This window comes from Papaver somniferum, chromosome 2 (assembly GCF_003573695.1).
Source record: "Papaver somniferum cultivar HN1 chromosome 2, ASM357369v1, whole genome shotgun sequence".
Taxonomy (NCBI): Eukaryota; Viridiplantae; Streptophyta; class Magnoliopsida; order Ranunculales; family Papaveraceae; genus Papaver; species Papaver somniferum.
The window spans coordinates 176,487,119-176,505,802 of NC_039359.1; the positions used below are offsets into that span (position 1 = coordinate 176,487,119).

The window sequence follows — 18,684 nt, forward strand, 5'->3', positions numbered from 1 at the left end:
TACCCTAATACAAGGATTGCTTTTGGTCCTCCATTCGGTGAGTTACTCCCGTACCATGAGCTAGTTGGTGTATTTAGTGTTCCCACTGGATATGCTGGCATGTATGAGAAGTTATGGAAGAGGTGTGGTCATATCATCATTACCAAAGACGCAAAACGCACTTACTTCTTAACAATTCAAGTAGGAACCATCTTGCATGTTATAGATGATATACGAACCAGATCTAGAAGTACTGTTACTCAATATGTACACTTTGATTGGGAGTACAACTTGGAGAATTCTGAGAAACTTGGCTTCAATGTGAAGTGGATTCGTCAAAGAATCAACATTATCAAGGACGTACGTGAGAAGAACATACCCTTTCCCAGTGATGTTGTGGTGGATAAGGAGGCCAATGTTGCTAGATTGACCGAAGAGCTAGAGTTGGAGAATGCGGCTTTGCAAGTCTTGAAGAATGCAGAGGAGCATAAATCTTACTTCGTCGATTTCCTATAGTTTTCCTTCCATGATCTCTTGATCATTAAAATTATGAGAGACGCGAGGCTTTATTTTTGGTTTTGATTTTTTGATTGATTTTGGATAAGTAGATGATTGAGTTTCTTTTGGATTTCAAAGACATTTTCTTTAAGTAAAATGAACTTTAATTAATTTCTGAATTCAAGTACTGAATGCAAGTATTGCAAAAGCTTTGGAGGAATTGAAAATACAGTGAAAGAAAATCCTAAATGCCAAATCCAGATATTTTTGGGTGTTCGTGCCTCAAACACCTGATACCTCGAACGTCCAATATCTCAGACGTCAAATGATTTGAGCCAATTCTCATGTATTATTGCCACGTTCGCTTGCCATCCATGTTGACTAATTTGTAGTATCCACCGGCCACAGATTTAGTGATCATGAAAGGTCTCTCCCAGTTGGAGTTCCTTGCAGAATGAAGATTACGCTTAGTTTCTTTGAGAACTAGATCTCCTTCGTGAAATTTGTTAGGCTTGATCGTCGTGCTCTGAATGTCTTCTGCTGGTTCGGCGTTCCTTTCACAGTGGGATTCCATGCTTATGCAGGCATCAAAGCTTTCCAATTTTGTGGAACATGTGGACACTCGTGCAAAGGAGAATAGCTATTCCTTGTTGTGTTTGGACATTATTTCAGCAATGAATGTCCCGATGAGATGCTCAATCCAGAGAGGTTACAGATTTAACCACTTAGTAAAATATTGTTGTGGCAAAGATACCCCTTCATAACGTCTTGTAATGGCAGAGTTACTAATAGGATTGAGTCCCAGGACTAGGAGAGCATGTTTGAAAATATGTGGCATGGACGTATAAGAAGAAATGAGACTTTCCTGAGTGCGGAATATCCTGATAAATGCCAATGCATCTTCTTAAGGCTCTTGTTCAACTCCATCATAGTTTGGAATTGCTCCAAATTCTTTGTTGATGGAACATCTATTGAATCTTCTGAATCAGAGTTTTCCTCGTCTGAGAGGGGTGTAGACACCTCATCAGTAGTCATCTTTTCGGCGTGTATCCATGCTCGTCCGAGAACCATGCCATACCCTGGATCTTCCCGGATTATGTAAAACTTGGTTTCTGTCCAGTTCGACATTGCTTTAACCTTGAGAGTAATGTACCCATAAACATCCTTGGGCGCTCCTTCATGATCCATGATTGAGATAGGAGAATGAGTAGCTTCTTGTCGAGTGATACCAGCAGCTCTGAAGGTTTTCAACGGGATGCCATTGACAGCGGTGCCAACGTCGATCAACACTCGCTTGAATTCGTTTCCTTTGAGATGGACCGTGGTGAGAAATCCCCAGTCGTACATCTCCTTGTTTGTGAGTGGAGGTTCAGGGAATGTTTATGAATTGATAGACGTTTCCCTGACAAGATGTGATTTAATGCAACAAACATGTCTTTCCTTTGAGCCTTTGATAGTACAGCAATTCACAGACATGCTCTATTAAGGATTGAACTGCTTCCTTGACAGGTGGTTCAGAGAGAGTGAAAGTCCTGACCGGGAGAGGGCCTCTATGTACTCCTTCAGTCCCCAGGTTAAGCTCTCCTGATTCGAACATGCTATTCAAAATCTTGCAGTCACTCGTAGGATGATTGACGAATCTATGAAAGCGATAATAACGAAGATTTTCCATTTCCTCTTCAGTTGATTCTTTCCTGACATATGGTAATTTGATTGCACCATCCTGGATCCAGACTTCTAGCAGTTCGATCACCTCTTCAATGGGAAAAGGAAAGTTAGGTTATGTTTGATCAGTTTCCGTGCGCTGGTCCAGGGCTTGTGCATTCCGGGTTTGGTTATCTTTTCTTTGTGCTTTTGGAGGGGCTGGAGGAGCGTGCTTGTGTTGTGCCTCGGCTTTCCGTTTGCTTCCTTCTGCAACAACGTTTGTGGAAGGTTGGAGGCTGTATTGCTTGTTGATCAAGCATCTGCTACCTTGAGTTTCTCGTGGTTCCTCGGCTTTTGTAGTTTTTTTTCTCTTTCCAGTAAAGCAGGTGCGGTAGTTGCTGATCGCTTGGATGCTTCATGAAGTTATGAGAAAGTCTGGAATCAGAGATTTTCCAGTAAAGCTCTGTAGACTGGGATCATTCCGTTTATGCACAAGTCTACAAGTTGCTGCTTTGTGACATTTGGACCATGACAGTCCAGATCCTGAACTCTGAATATTTTCACATAATCATTGGGATGTCCACTTCTCCTTTGAAACATCCTTCCCATATCAGAGAGAGTGACTTGCTCTAAAACAAAGAAGTACTTCTGTAGAAAGCATTAATCATCTCTCCCCAACTGGCAATGCTTCCTGGTGCGATGTTAGTGTACCAGGTGTATGCTCTGCCTGTCAAAGACTTTGAAAATTCCTTCAGACGAACGACATGGTTGTGTTCATGCTCTCCCAATGACTCTAAAAATCGAGAAACATATTCCCGAGCATTTCCCGTTGCATTATAAAGTGTGAATGTAGGAGAAGTGTAGCCTTTCAGAAGAGGAATTCTCTGTGTAGCGGTAGGATGCAGAGGTTGGTGACAGTGGACAGAAGATGTATTGTATTTTCCTCGATCCTCCAAAAAGCTCTCCAGGTCTTCACGAGTGATGAAACTTGCAGGTTCCTTTGCTGGTGGGTTATTTGCAGCCTTGCGGACTTCATCATCATCTACGACATGGATGGGAGAGACTTCAGGATCAGCAATCGAGGATGTTTCCTTAGATTTTCCTTTCTCCGATCGGCGTTGGTCCTAAGTTTTCTCATACGATATATTGTCAATGAGAGTTTGGAGATAAGTACATAACTCTTTCTGTGTTGCAGCCATGTCAGCAGGGACGAAGCCAGGACTTATATGATATGGGGTCGAACGAATTTTGTTCCGGTAATCACTTTTTTTTTGATCAATATGGATCTACATGGTATACTTGCTTGCCACTTTGACAATAGTATGTAAATCCCATTCTAGATACATCAATTGTCGAAAGAATTAGGCACATTGATGCTAATAATGAGAAACAAGGACATTGTATACCAAAACAACTAGGTATTTCGTGTTTCCTCCGCTATGATGATGGTTGTTACACCTTAATTCCCATACCACTATCTTCTAATCCATTATCATTTACGTTTTTTTAGTTCTCATCGTAAGAATTTTGTTATATGAAAAGGAATAAAGAAGATTCAAAGTGGTACGTTTACATTTTAAACCCATTAATGTCATAAGGATTTCGGTTATGCTATATAATTTGCACCTCCATACATAAAATTAAAAACTACCCAAGTTGTTTTTCATAGAATTTCAAAATTTCGTGGGTGCAAGTGACCCCCCTTTCACCCACTTTCTTCCGTCCCTTCATGTCAGTCGGATTTCTGGCGAGAACTTCCTGAACCTTCATAAGATCAGCTATGGTGGGTGGATTTTCTCTGACTTCTTCAGGAGACTGGCCGAACAGAGGATTATTTATGGAGTCAGTACCATCGTTTGCGGCATTAACAGAGGTGGTCATTGGAGAACCGACACTAGGAGGAGTAGTAGTGACATATAGCATGACATTGCTGGACGTAGGAGTGGTGTTAGCGGTACCACTAGAGCCCGCAATGTGGAAAGGGGTAGAACTAGCAGTGACAGTACCACTACATCTTGCAATGTTGGTATTGGGTATTGAACCCGGTTAGCAACTGAACCATATCTAAGATTGACCATCTTTGTGAATTGAGATTGCAACCGAGAGACTAATCTCCCACTGTGGTCGCCAATCTGTTTATGAGAGAAAACAATCTACTGGTTTTTGAGGAAAAGTGATGAAACGAGGGTCGATTCCTCGAATGAGAAAATTGCTTTAACATTTTGTAAACAGATGCACTGCACGGGAGTGATTTGAGTTCGAGAGATCAATCTATAGGACTCCGGCCTAAACAAAAAAAATGGTCGTTCTAGAGTTAATTCGGTCATAAGAGAGGATAGGTCGATCTGTAAGAGGGAAGCTGAGAAGTGTGTGAGATCAATGATGATCAAAGGATTGTGAATGTGTTGTAGGTTTCTGCAAATTGATGAACTGTTGAGTTCGAATAAGTTTGAATTATGCTCTATCGAGAGTGATTGTTCATATGAGAATTCTTGTGATAATTTCCGTATATCCGTGTTTTCTTTTAGTCATAAATTCAGAAACTTATTTATATTGCCAGAATGTAGACACATTGATCTCTAGTAAGTGCGACGGTTTCTCGATTGAAAGAATGGGAAAGCGGGAAATCGTGGTCCCCCTCAACTTGATTGTCCACTCACTACTTTGCTAACTCCCTCAACTTCTTGCACGACTTACTCACATCTCTCATCGTGGGTGAACACACGTTCCATAGGCCGCCAGACCAAAAACCTAGTTAATATCCCCCCATGTGACATGATTGATATCTCATGATTGTGGAGTCTGCAAGGAAGACGTGTATTTGATTAGTCAGTTGTTGAATTGATTGGACAATGAGTCTTTGTGTTGATGAGTCGATCATAATTGAAAAATGCTCTAGGATTGATGGGTTGAGCATATATGTTGAGACAAATATATAGTTCTCGAAAGAATGTTGATATCGATATGATGAATATTGATAGTCTGAGAAAATATTGCTTATCCGAGCAAATATTGCTCGTTTGATGAGTTATTGAATATTGATAGTTGAATCAATATTGCTAGTCTGAGCAAATAATGCTCATTTGATGAATTATAAAAATATTGATAGTTGAATAAATATTTCTAGTCTGAGTAAATAGTGCTCATTTGATGAATTATCAAATATTGATAGTTGAATCAATATTTCTAGTCTGAAATTATCAAATATTGATAGTTGAATCAATATTTCTAGTCTGAGCAAATATTGCTCGTATGAGCTAATAGTGCTCATTTGATGAATTATCAAATATTGATAGTTGAATCAATATTTATGGAGCAAATATTGCTCGTTTAATGATTATTGATAGAACGACCAAATAAAATATTAATTTAAAATAATGGCAGCTAGTTAAAATACAATTAATTAAAATGTTGATTGCTGGATCAACATAAAAACATTGGAGTTTGAACCTGTTCAGAATTATGCTTTGCATAGCATTTGGTTAGAAACCCTAGTTTTGATCAATTACTGATCAATTGATGATTTATTGGAAATCAATGAGTGAGAGGGACCGGCTACATGGGATGATGTGTAGCGCCCCCAAATCTAGCAGCTGACTAATCCAAGAGATTAACTAAATAAAGAGACACTAAGAATCTAAATCAACTAATTAGAGATTCAATAAAGAAATCTGCTTCAAAACTTAACCCAAAACTAGCCCCACTCTGAAATATATATATATATATATATATATATATATATATATATATATATATATATATATATATATATATATAAAGAACTCCTCTCAAATGATACATATACAATAGTCATACGGTTTACAAATAGAATATACAATATAATAAACATAGCCGAAGTTAACCAACTAATGAACTCAACTTTTGAAGCTTTCGCTCTGCAACTCTGATCTGTCTCTGAAACTCAAAGTGGGAATGGGTGAGCACATCATCCCTAAAACGGGTGCCCAGTAAAAATAATATTTAACTTTCAAGAAATCATGGGCAAGACTTGGAAAACAATACATGTTTTCCCAAACATCAAAAAGGGACCAAGTCACTGAAATAAACAAACATGTATATGGACAAACTCCTTCTTCAAACAATCTATAATATTGATGTTGTTTTGTTCCACACCTAATAGGTAATATTGATGTCGTTTTGTTCCACACCTCATAAGCATAAAAATTGAAAGTAAATAGGTATAAATGTGAAGGAGCGTATCATATATACCATATGTGAAAATTCTTATTTCCCATAACAATTCATAATAACAAACAAAACATTACAAGTCCTTTCCAAACCATGAAAATATTAAAAGAATCAAAAGAACAATCATAATACAAACTAAACAATGCATGGAATGCACAAACTGACAATGCATGAGTTTTGTTAAACATAAACTTTTATAAAATAAACAACAATGGTTTCAAATGAGTTAAATATAAACTCCCACCTCTTTTGATGACAAGCCACGCCTACCTCGAGATCCACGATCCATTGGTTCATCCTTTGAATCGATCTTTGTTAATAAAGACTAGCTATTAATAACACAAGAACTCTAAGAATATTGTCAGAATGCTCATGCAAGGCTCATAACATATTGTCATATAAATCTATAGTTTTAGGCTAAGTGAACTATCTTATGGTTCTACACCTTTTTATTATCTGTCTTTAGCATGTCTAAGGTTTACTAATTCAATTGGATTAGTTCTATAGTCCAATAGATAAGACTTATGAAAATCTACAACTTTGTAGAAGGAACCAAAGGCTAATTCGGACCCCAAAGGTCCAATTCATGTTCCATAGGAATACTGGTTCTAAGTCCAAACCCAACAAACTGGTCCGTTAAACTAAGGTCCAGTCCATTCTGAGTCAACTAACGGTCAATGGTGTGAACTAACAGTCAATGTCTGGTCAAAGGGTCACGGTTAGGTCAAATGGTCAAGGCCAGGTCCTGGTCAAATGATCAAACTCTTAAATCGGTCAACTGGGTCAACTCAGGTCAAGACAATGAACTCGGTGAGTCAACACGATTCAACTCATTCAGATACTAGGTCAAACAAGTTCGTTAAGATAAGTCAGCTAGCTGACCTGATACAGTCCATTGCATAGGCCAAGGGTACTGTTGCACCATAATGGTGTATCACTGTAACTCCAAAACTCTATTACAAGCATTCTTCCAACTCTTAACTAAACAACAACAATTCAATCATTCTAACGTAATTCTATAGTTCAATACAATTATAATTTAAGATTACCTGGAATTGCAGTACAAGCAACGTTCATTCTCTAATCAAACATGACCTAAACCACGATCAAAATCTGACTTCTCCACTCAACAACAACCATCCTTACCCTCTTCTTGTCCTGAACCATTAACAACTTCGCCTGCAACAGCTCATACATCTCATATCCACAACCACCAACATTACAGCGTCTTATTCAACATCATATTCACTAGATCAACACCTTCATCAATTCATACAGATTCAAACACAAGTTAAACTACAATTGCAGTTGTAATATCACTACCAACTTCTTCCATACCAACATCATCTCAACTCAAATAACATCCATCTTCATTACCACCAGTACAACAACATCAACAAATATGCAATACTCCTTACATATATTAACTACAATCACAACTAACTCATTTCAACTCTAATATCATTAACAACCTCATAAACCCAAAATTGAAGTGAATAACTAAACTGGATTTGTTGAGAATAAACAATTATGTCAAGATGGCTTTCCTCAAACAACTGAATCGGATTCTTCTTCTCACTTTGATTTTGATTTACCAACACATCTTAAGACTACTCAGAACTCATCAGTACAACTCAATTTATACCCAAAACCTTCAACCTATCACTGGTTCTCATAACACCCTAAAATAAATCCCTAATCTTTCCTTCTCACACTCGAGTTCAAAGTATTAATCCAAATCCCCAATTCAATCAAACCCATCCTTTAATTACTTGATAACATCCTCAATTTCACCCAATCCCTCGGTCAACCCAAGAACCCTAATTTCTCAATTGCTCTTCTTCTCTGAAACCCTAATCTTCAAATTGACACAATATCTTCTTCTTTTATTCAGGCTCTCGAAACCCATCTTCAACTATTATCTCCAATCAAGACTACACCAAATAATAGAATCCCTACCTTCGATTTACAGAAACAACACTATTATCTTCTTTCCGTTCTCAATCAAACACATCATAATCACTTACTCCTTCGAACCATCAAACTACATACTTTCTAATAATCATTCACCTCAAATTTACGCTCAACCGAAATCGACAGAAAGAGAAGAAGAGGAAGAACATAGAAGAAGAGAAAAGAAGAAAGAAGAAGAAAGGGAAAGAAGACAAGGCTGCTAATAGGGGGTACCAAATTTTTTGGGGTTGTACCAATCCCTTACCAATATGTATTTTGTCCTATATGCATATTGGTACACCCCCAAGTAATTTGGCACCCCCTATTGGCAATCTTGAAAGAAGAAGATAAGAATGAATTATTCTCGATCGGTTTGGTGAAGATATGGCCAACCAACTTTTACCGAGGCACCCATAAGGGATGCCAGGGCGACTAAACTGTAAAATGACTATTATACCCTTCAAAAAAATCTGATGATATCTTTTTCGTCCGGTATCTGATTGACACGTTCGAGTAGCCTATTTCGCATAACCTTTCGAGATTTATCCAATGGTACTAGTTTCATATCTAGATCGTTGTTAGATTAATTTCTATTGATTAATGTTCGAGTTACACTAATCGAGTCATTAACGACTAAAACGTCTCATGACTAGTCTAATAACGTTGACGAGCTTGAGGGTCCTTACATGATGGACCGACCATGTAGCGCCAAAATGATCGAATGAGCAAACACCAAAGTCATTTGCAGACCAGTTGGTGAAAGAATGATTAAATGATGATTTAATCATTTATTAAAATAGTGCTCGTCTGAGCATTAGGTAATAAAACCTAATTATGGAGAGATGAGGGACCGACCAAAAGGGTATGGAACCAGCCCTTGGTGGTCGTAGGACAAATTGATGGTCGTTTGATCAAATCCCAAGTTGTTTGGAAAGAGTTTGAACCTAATATGAATTGTAGAAGATCAAATTAGGTCAAAAATATGAAGATGTGTGGGACCGGCTCCTTGCAAGCCAAAGGGACGACCTTAGTCGGTCAAGGTGGCATGTCCGCGTCACGATATTGCTCGTGGCTCAATTATGAGAGTTTTGATATTTTCTGACGTGCGTTCGAGCAATATTTTGGATTTTCAGAAGAGTTTGATCTTGACTGAAACTCTCAATTTTGCTCGAATGAGCAAGTAAAACTTTGCTCGTGCGATCAATATTTTAATGTTTGCCGTGAGAAGCCTAGTCGGTCATGTGATCATTTGACTTCTTGGCTTTTTGGTAGTTTGAGCAATATTTGTGAAATATGGAAAAATTAGGGTTTTTGCTCAAACGAGAGAGTTTCATGAGATGAGAGTTGAAATAATAATAATAAAATAAGGAGGTTGCGGTACCGGCCACGGCTAGGACATGATCGGCCAGCTGGTGGGCCCGGTCCCCTGATACTCTTCCCTATTTTATATTATTCTCATCGTGTGAGGAAATATAGATAAACTAAGAGTTTTGCTCGAATAAAGGAGTATTCATGAGATTAGGAAAAATAATAAATGGAGAGGCGTGGGACCGGCCGATGGGCCCGGTCCCCAGGGCACCCCTTTATTTATTTTAATACTATTATTTTTCTTCCCTATTTTGCATAGGTTTCCTCGTTCGTTGATGCGCGTCATTTACACAACAAATTAATTAACTTCTTTTCACACAATTAACTGGTAATATAATAGTAAGGAGTTCGTTCCCACGAAGAGCAATGAGCTTTTAGTTGTTAAATAGTAACCGAAAAGGGGTTTTTAGATTTTAAATTAAACTAATTAATAAAAGAAAATAATAAAACTTTTTTGTAAACAATGAGAAGAAAGATGACTGGGGAATCATTCGCCAGCACTGAACTGAAACTTAATTAAATACAATTTTATTTCTTGTTGAGCTTATATTGTTACCAACCGTAAAATAGCAATAAGCTCTGTTATCCCCCGGATTCCTATTATCACTGGATACGGAATTGCTCGACTACTAGTTTCTATCCAACTAACCTACCAAGAATAAGCTCTCGAGGTGTCAATTAATTGAATGCTTTACACTCTATGAATCAGGTTGATCCTAGCATCAGAGGCATAGGCTTGGCCCGCTTACTAATGTTATCTTTATACACAATTGCTTAACAGAATCCCTCTGTCAGCTCTTGCGATTTACTACTTATGTAAAGAATTGAGTGACAATTACACGTATCACCAATCCCAATACTAGTAAAAGAAATATTGATTGGTTAATTTAATTGATCACTTTAAATAACCCCTCAATATTCTTAATCAATAAAAATAATAAAGATAATCAATAGTAGAAATAAAACTTAAAATAAACTTGGTTTTAGAAATTAAGACTTCATTATCAGGACTTTGAAATCATCCCTAATCAGAGATAAATTAAATAGACATAACTAAAATATTTACGAAAGAAGTAAAGTAAGAGTGTCAATGGATGTCCGAAAAATCCGTTATCTGTTGGTATTTGTATCAAAAAATACGAATTATATCCGAGATTTAATACCGGATTCGGATATCCGAAAAAGATATTCAAAAGTATGTGGCAACGGATACAAATATGGATACAACATTATTCGTATCCGAGATATCCATATCCAGTAATACATAATGAATATGTGTTCGGTATATACCGTACATAGTTGTCTTAATTAAACCTAGCTAGCCCTAGAAACCCATTAGAGTTTAAAAGTCAACAAAGTTTCCGTCTCCCCGTGCAATCTCCAAATTCAGTCTATTCTCTATAAACCGAAAGTCTTTTCTCCATGAATCTCATACTGTTTCCATGTTTTCCCATAAATCTTCATTTTCTTCTTTCAGTCTCCTTATTTCTCCTCAAGTCTCAACTCTCAATTTCAAACAGTCTTGAAGAACCTAATGAAATAGTGAGTAAGATTCGTACGAGTATTGTGTGATATATGCTTTATGTTTCATTCTTGTTGTTTTTGCATGTTTCAAACTTTTGTACTTTTGATAGTTCGCATTTGTCTGTTACATTTTCAATTAGAGTTGTTTGATGTTTTCTATAGTTAATGCATTTGTTATCAAGTATTTGGTTTTCAAACTTCTGATCTGTGACTATGATATTTTCGGATCGGATAATTATCCGAAATCCGGAAATATATCGGGTAAGAATTTCGGTATAAAAAAAATGATATCCGATCGGATATCGAATCTAATTCGAATGCTAAAAACAATTTTCAGATATGAACTCGGATATAGTGATATCCGCATTCGAACACATCCATTTACACCCTTAGAGCTTCTTCGATGGCATGTACGTGGATATAAATAAATTTCAAAATCCACTTAGGATACACATCCATTTTCTCTAAAATTATTCTTCAACCATGATGTCCTAAACCAATGTATGGATGACTTTGGGTAGACAATGTCAAGGCGAATGTCTAATAAAACCTTGTCTACCATCCTAGTCAACTTTGATATATGAACTAACCATTTTTAGCTCTAATAAAACCTTAATTATGGAAAATCTCCCCTCCTTTAAAACACTAAGTCATATGAGCTTCCACGTTGCACGGTGAGTGTGACACCCTCCTCAAATTAAATGAGATAAAAGCTTTCACACTGAACAATTCTGAAGAGGACAAGTGGCTGGATTCTATTGGTCGGAGCATTAAAATTCGAATTACACTCTGTTTACACCTTATATTTAACTGGTCGTTTGTAACTCTGTTAGCCAAAACTTGGGCATGCAAAACTTACACGTAGATTTTCAGCTAAATAATTACTTACACTTGGTTCACACCAAATACTTAACTAGACGGTACTCAGGTCCGTTAGGTATACAATACACACGTCCTTCAAACTCTAAACCTAAGAAAACTAAAACCAGAATAAACCCACGCCTCGGTGTCGTCTCATCTTCTCTTTCACCACCGCCGATTTCACTCTTTATCTCTCTTAGGGTTTGTTATCTCCTTCATTCGCCGCTCCTTCTCAGATCAGTTCTTATCCTTTTTTTTTCCTTATACTGCAGGGATGCAGATTTGATATTGTTGATGTTTATTTCTTCTTTTTGCAGTTTATGTGAGAGATGAGCAGCTACTGCGGCTGTCGAGTTTAAATCAAGAGAAATCAGAGATTTCGGTTTGTAAAAGCGTGATCTGAGAGCTGATGCTGAATTCAAGATGGGTGTATCTACAACAAGAATTGGAGATGTTCATAGGGAAGTGGTTTTGATGGGTGATATTTCTGGGTTGATTTGGATTCAACAGAAAAGAATATCCTGGAGCCTTTTCGTGCCGAAACCATACTGCTTAAGGTAACCCTATTTAAATTGGTTTTGATTTTTGAAAATTTGGTGTTCTTTTTTGTTTGTGACATGATTTAGAGTCCGCGGTGTGGTGAGAAGCTTTGGTGTGATTCGAATTTGGTTTTGGCAGCAAGATGATACAAGTTCAAATGAAGTTGAGCATAACTTTTGTCTGCCGGAGAACCATGGAATACTGAATAATTTTAATTGTGAGAATCCCTTGGTATTCATTGATTTTTAACTACAACTCTGTACTTGAATGCAAGAATTGAATGAATTAAATGATTAAGCATTTACTTCTTTGTACAATGTACATAATATTAAGAGATAATTTAGAGTCCGTTAGGTAGTGAGAGGCTTGGGTGTTATTCGAATTTGGTTTTGATAGAAAGATGATACAACTTACAAGTTGATATGAAGTTGGACATAATTTTTTTCTACTGGAGAACCATGAATTATTGAATACCATTGTTAAGTGGATCAGATTTCGTGTTAACTGCTGTGCAACCCCTGCAGATGAGATTCTTAGTATCTGTCTGATTGATACTGGAAATGTCTTTCGTTATAAAAGAATATCGGATTGGAGTGCAATTAATTCCTGTTCCATGCCATAGCACCAGCAACTTCACTTTAAGCATTGGTGCTCTAGATCGGGCATACAACCATGCAAATAAGCAAGGACTACAGGTTCATGGAGTTCTCTTTCCCAATCCTGCAATTCCAGCTGGTATGAGTCAGGAAATTATAGACAGCTTAGTGGAATTTCGTAGGAGAAAAACATCCACATCATTTGGGATTAAATATTTTTGGGTCAACATATGGAGATGAGGAGTTCGTTAGCATGGTCGAGGTTCTTGATTCAATGGATTTTGATAAGAGTAAGGTTCATATTGTTTCTGGACTATCCAGTTTTAATTTACTTCTTTGGGAGATTGAACAAGCATGGAATATATTCTTTTAACACTCTTCTCTTGATTCAGTTATTTTTGTTTTTTCCTGCAAGAGTTTATGTCCAGTACTTGAGTCTATGTCCTGGGATAAAATATCGTTTCATATTTTGTTAAGTTTTGAAGTCAAGTGAATTTTTTTTCTTCTTCTTTAATTTGAATGTCCGTTGTTTTGATTGTTTTAAGCTATTGTTGACTCTTGCTTTCGGTACTCGACCAAAGGCCTGAGGATGATCGGGATCATTATGGAAACAAGAAGATGGACCTTGCTGGTCCTTTACTTGGAGTCCTATTCCAGAATCTGTTCAGGAAGTTAACAAGGGATATCGGAGGCTATGTTCAGAGGTGGGTTGATAATTGTAACTTGTTTCCGATTGAATGAGGAGTTTAATGGGTTCAGGTGGTGTTAACTGTTGTCATCAGTTGGAGGACATGGTATGGCTAGAAGTCAGAGTTATATTTGACAGAGAGAATGCTCAAGATTGCAGCCGAGAGTTCTGCGAGGAGAATGAGATATGAGAACAAATGGCGTAATTGAAGTGTGCAACTGGAATGGGTGCAGATGTAGATGCCGCGTGTTTTTATGAATGTTTTGAATGGCATTGTGAATAACGGGTTAGTGGTTTGTTTGGTGAACTGATTTAGATGAATGTTAGGTTCCACAGGTCAAGAAATGGTGAGTTCAGATGAGTTGACCTTGAAGGGTTTTGATGAATTTCAAGTAAAGATGCAGCTACAGTCTTTAGCTGAGATAAGAAGCCACAGAAAGTGTTATTGGTGTTGCAGTGTGGTTATACATGGGGTTATGCAGGTCTGAGTCTGACAATGGTGTTGACGGATGTGCTGTTACAAGGTAGAGAAGACAATAGTCTTAAGTTTGTTATGAAGCTGAGGTGGATGGCAGATTGGAATTGAGATGTGTTGTTAATGAAGAGGGAGTGAGTAGCAGTGAAAATGGTAGACAGTGGAGGGATGGCAATGGAAAAGGATTTACGGTTACTGTTGCAGAGATGAGTCTATGGTGGTTATGTAGCTGATTGTGGCGCTGAAACAAATGGGTATTGCAGCTGAGGAGTTGGTGGTTACTGTCATTACTGGGAATGATAGAATGTATGAATGAAATCAATACATGGAGAGTACAAGATAAGTGCATTGTTTTGATCTGAAATTACAGGGAAAGAAATCTGTGAAGATTAAGATCACTGGTGATTGAACCTACAGAATGAGCTTAGATATTTGCATTTCTGGAAAAGTTATGCACTGCAGTTCACGGAACTGACAGGCCTAAATCATTCAGATTACTCAGTTGACTCCCTGACTGAGCTGTTCTTACTCGGTGACTAACTCACCATACACCTTGACTGAATTGACTCAGTTTACCGGTGATCGGCTCTAGAAACCCGTGTGCCTACAATACTTCTATGCCCCGAACATAATATCTGCATAAATGATGGTAGATGGTTTACGTCTATGCCCCGAACATAATATCTGCATGAATGATGGTAGATGGTTTTCGGGTCTTCCGGGAGCGTAGCATGGACACAAGTTAGGTTAATTAATCATGTTTATGCTGCATCTGATGCATTTGCATTATTTATTTATTTTTGACACGGATGCATTTGCATTATTGACATCTACATGCGGTGATAATTGGAAACCAAAATTTAATTGAGGACTTATTAAAAATCAATGTTCGGGAACTTATCAATTTTCATTTTGTCGAGAAGAAAAACAACTTAGTCGCAGGGTATAACAAAAAAATGACAAATTATTTTGTTACTCGCCACACCAAATCAAAAATGCATCGCTAAGAAATCAAAAATGTATCGCGACGGGATGAGGCGAAACCGCGCAACACCAAATGAAAAATGCATAGTAAAAAATGCTTCGAAACGGGTAGAGGCGAAACTTAGGCATACCAACTACTCCCTACTTTCTAAAAAATTGACTTGTTTGGTTTTCACAAAAATTAAGAAAACTAATCATTGGAGCCACTTTCCATGTTTTTTACTAATCTATCCTTTGGTCCCCACTCATTTGTTATTAGAGAAAGAGGAAAGAGAAGTGGTCCCTTTTTTGTATTAGGAGAGAAAATGGAGAGAGAGAAGTGTTCCCTGAATGGGTATAGTAGTAAAATCATAGCATTTGACTTTCCACATATGGAAACAAGCCTACTTTTTTGACATACCCAAAAAAGGAACCTGCCTATTCTTTAGAAACGGAGGGAGTAATAAGTATGCTTTGGACGCGGCGAGGCGAAGCCTAGCCACACCAAATCAAAAATCTTAAACGACAGGACGGGGCGAGGCGAAGCAGTGCCATACCAAATCCAAAATGCATCGCGACGGTGGGGGCGAAGCCCCAAAAATAATAATGGTGAATGGTTTAAGGATCCGCCCGGTACGTAGCACGGGCACAAAATCTAGTAAAATTGATACTAATTAAAAGAAGAGGTTAAATGCAATACTGTTGGAGATGGATTTTTTTTCTCTCCCTAATTTTAAGGAAAAATATATTGAGGATGTTCTATTTGTGTTGCCACATATGAAAAACACACAATGACAGTCGGAGAATCTCTTAGAATAAAGAAAAAGAAAAAAAATATTTTATGTTTTGTCTTGTCTTGTAGCTAGAGAAAAAAAAATGGGAGAAAAAGTTACTTTTTTTTTGGGTTTTGACTATTATTTATCCTCGCGTTTTTAGGGGCCACTCAAAAGGATTTAGGGGCCAACAATAAAACAAAAAAGGTCACCCAAAGGGAAAATGTAGCCAGCCCTTATCTCGCGTAATTCGTAATGGCGAAATTACCCTTATATATTCGGAGGATATGATAACATTGTTATCCTCGGATTGTAATCGGAAGCCAAAATATTACCCAGACTTCCGATTGTAGTCGGTGCAGTATTAGAATGATTTCTGTTTCATTTTTTCCATTTCTTTTTCATTTTTGAGTTGTTAGAGTTATAGAGAAGAATGTGAAGGAAAAAAGGGAAAACCCATTTTATCACTACAAAAATGGATGGATATGAAGAAGAAGGTGAGAATCATGGCGAAGAACAAAATGTTGAGGGTTCACGACCGTTTAGAGAAGACAATTTGGGGTATATGATCCAAACTTTTGTGGAGAGGAAAACCTAGACGACCCTTTCATGGAAGAAAATGGAGAATCGCCTGATATTGAAGCTAACGATGCATGTAAAACACAGGTATTGTGTTAAGAAACTCAAATACTCGATTTGCATGTGTTTGTGTGCTTTTGTAAACAAGAAAAACCGATTATTGCATGCATTGAATGCCATGAACTACCCAGATTCGGTAGATAATTTCTCGAATAAACTTACGAATATAACACACTGAGTACCAAATATGTATATTCGGTAGTTCCAAGATAGTAGTTTACTGCCGAATATGAGAAAAAACCCCAAACTGGTTTTCCAAAAAAATCTACATTCGATAGTTATGTAGAGTTATTTACCTCCGAATGGCCCCAAAAACGAATTCCTCAAAAAATTTCAAAACTCAGTATTCTTATCCTTTACAATCGGTAATAGTTTAACATTATTTGACTGCCGAATATAACAGTGGCCTCAAAATAAAATTTCCGAAAAATTTAAAATCGGATGTTTATCGATTAAAGTTATCTCTCGGTTATTTATATTCGACTGTTTTACTATATATTTTAGATTCCGATTATATCATTTTTTGCACTCAGTAAACTGTGTACATTCATTTGCATAAATCGGGTGTTTTGGGTAACCGATAGGATTCCGAATATAGTATATTCGGCAGTTTTACTTATTTAATAACCTCCGATTATTGTATAATAATTTGTTGCTTTCATATGCAGGCCGTTGAAGAGTTTGTTGATGATTTCTATTTGAGGCCCGACACTTCCCTATACTATGCAAACGATTTGGTATACTCATTACTACTTTTCTTTTTCAAAATTTATATGTTAAATGGTTATGCTTATTAGATTTGTTTTGTTTTATGCACGTTTAGACATTTGGAAGTAAGAAGGAGGCAAAGGAATGGCTTATGAACAAGGAAAAAGATAACATGTGCGTGGTAGTTCAAAATAATCATGTTAGTGACACTCGATTTGAAATGATTTGTGAGCGAGGTGGGACGCGAAAGAGTCACGAGGGAAAGAATAGTAAGTACGTACGGAAGACGAATATGAAATACCGAAGCAATACCAAGAAGATAGGATGCCCATTTAAGATTGTCTTCTATAATCCCGATGGTATTAAAGGTAAAGAGTATAAAATGTATAAAGTTGATAACGGTTGTCACAACCATGATGATCCGTTGGATTTAATTGGACATGTAATGGTTTCCAAGTTAAAACCACATCAAATGCAGACGGTGAGGTCTATGCGGATCCAAAAAGCGAGTGCGATCTTAAGTAAAATAAAGGCGGACGACCCAGACAACTTGTCTTCTTTGTCTACAATTAAGTCGGCCCTAGCTACGATCAAAAGTACTGAATGGGATGGTAGAACGGTCATGCAACAATCGGAGTGGTTAGCAGAGTTACACGGATACACCTTGAGAAGGGAAGAAAAGGATGGTATAGTGGTTCGTATTTTCTTGGCACATCCCGAAATGATCCAATTGGCTCAATGCTTTCATCAAATTTTGTTGATAGATGCTACTTATAAGACAAACAAGTATAACATGCCGTTGTTGAACATTGCTTGCCATACTTCGGACAAAAACACGTTTACGATTGCATGGGGTTTAATGGATCATGATAACAATGTGAGTTTCATTTGGATGTAGGAGACGTTGAGGTCCATTTATAACGGTGATAATTTTCCAAGGGTTATTGTAACGGATAACGATCAAGCCTTAATGCATGCAATAGCGGTAGTGTTTCCGGAAGCCCAAAACTTGCAATGTACGTGGCACATTCAATGCAATCTCAAAACCAATTGCCATCATCATTTCCAAGCTAAAAGACCAAGGAAGGGTACCAAGAGGTCAAAGGAAGAGGATGAGCGCATTAGTAAATTAACCGTGGAAGAACGTAAGGAAGAGGATAGACTATTTGAAGAAAAGTGGAAGGAGGATGGAATTATTTGGAAAATATTTATGAAAGCATGGGAAAAAATCGTTTGGTCGATGACCGAGGAAATTTACGAATGTAA

The 18,684-nt window shown here is 37.4% G+C and overlaps 1 long non-coding RNA gene across 3 annotated transcripts; it reads left to right on the plus strand.

Annotated features, from left to right (window-relative positions):
* Window positions 1-12,159: 12,159 nt before the first annotated feature.
* LOC113349851 lies at window positions 12,160-15,158 on the plus strand. Of its 3 annotated transcripts, none has more exons than XR_003360418.1 (4): window positions 12,160-12,237; window positions 12,354-12,793; window positions 13,101-13,462; window positions 13,718-15,158. It is a non-coding gene; the product is annotated as an uncharacterized LOC113349851 (long non-coding RNA). The 3 variants fall into 3 exon arrangements; XR_003360419.1 differs by having other exon boundaries at window positions 13,754-15,158; XR_003360417.1 differs by lacking the exons at window positions 13,101-13,462; window positions 13,718-15,158 and having other exon boundaries at window positions 12,354-12,937.
* The last annotated feature ends 3,526 nt before the right edge of the window (window positions 15,159-18,684 follow it).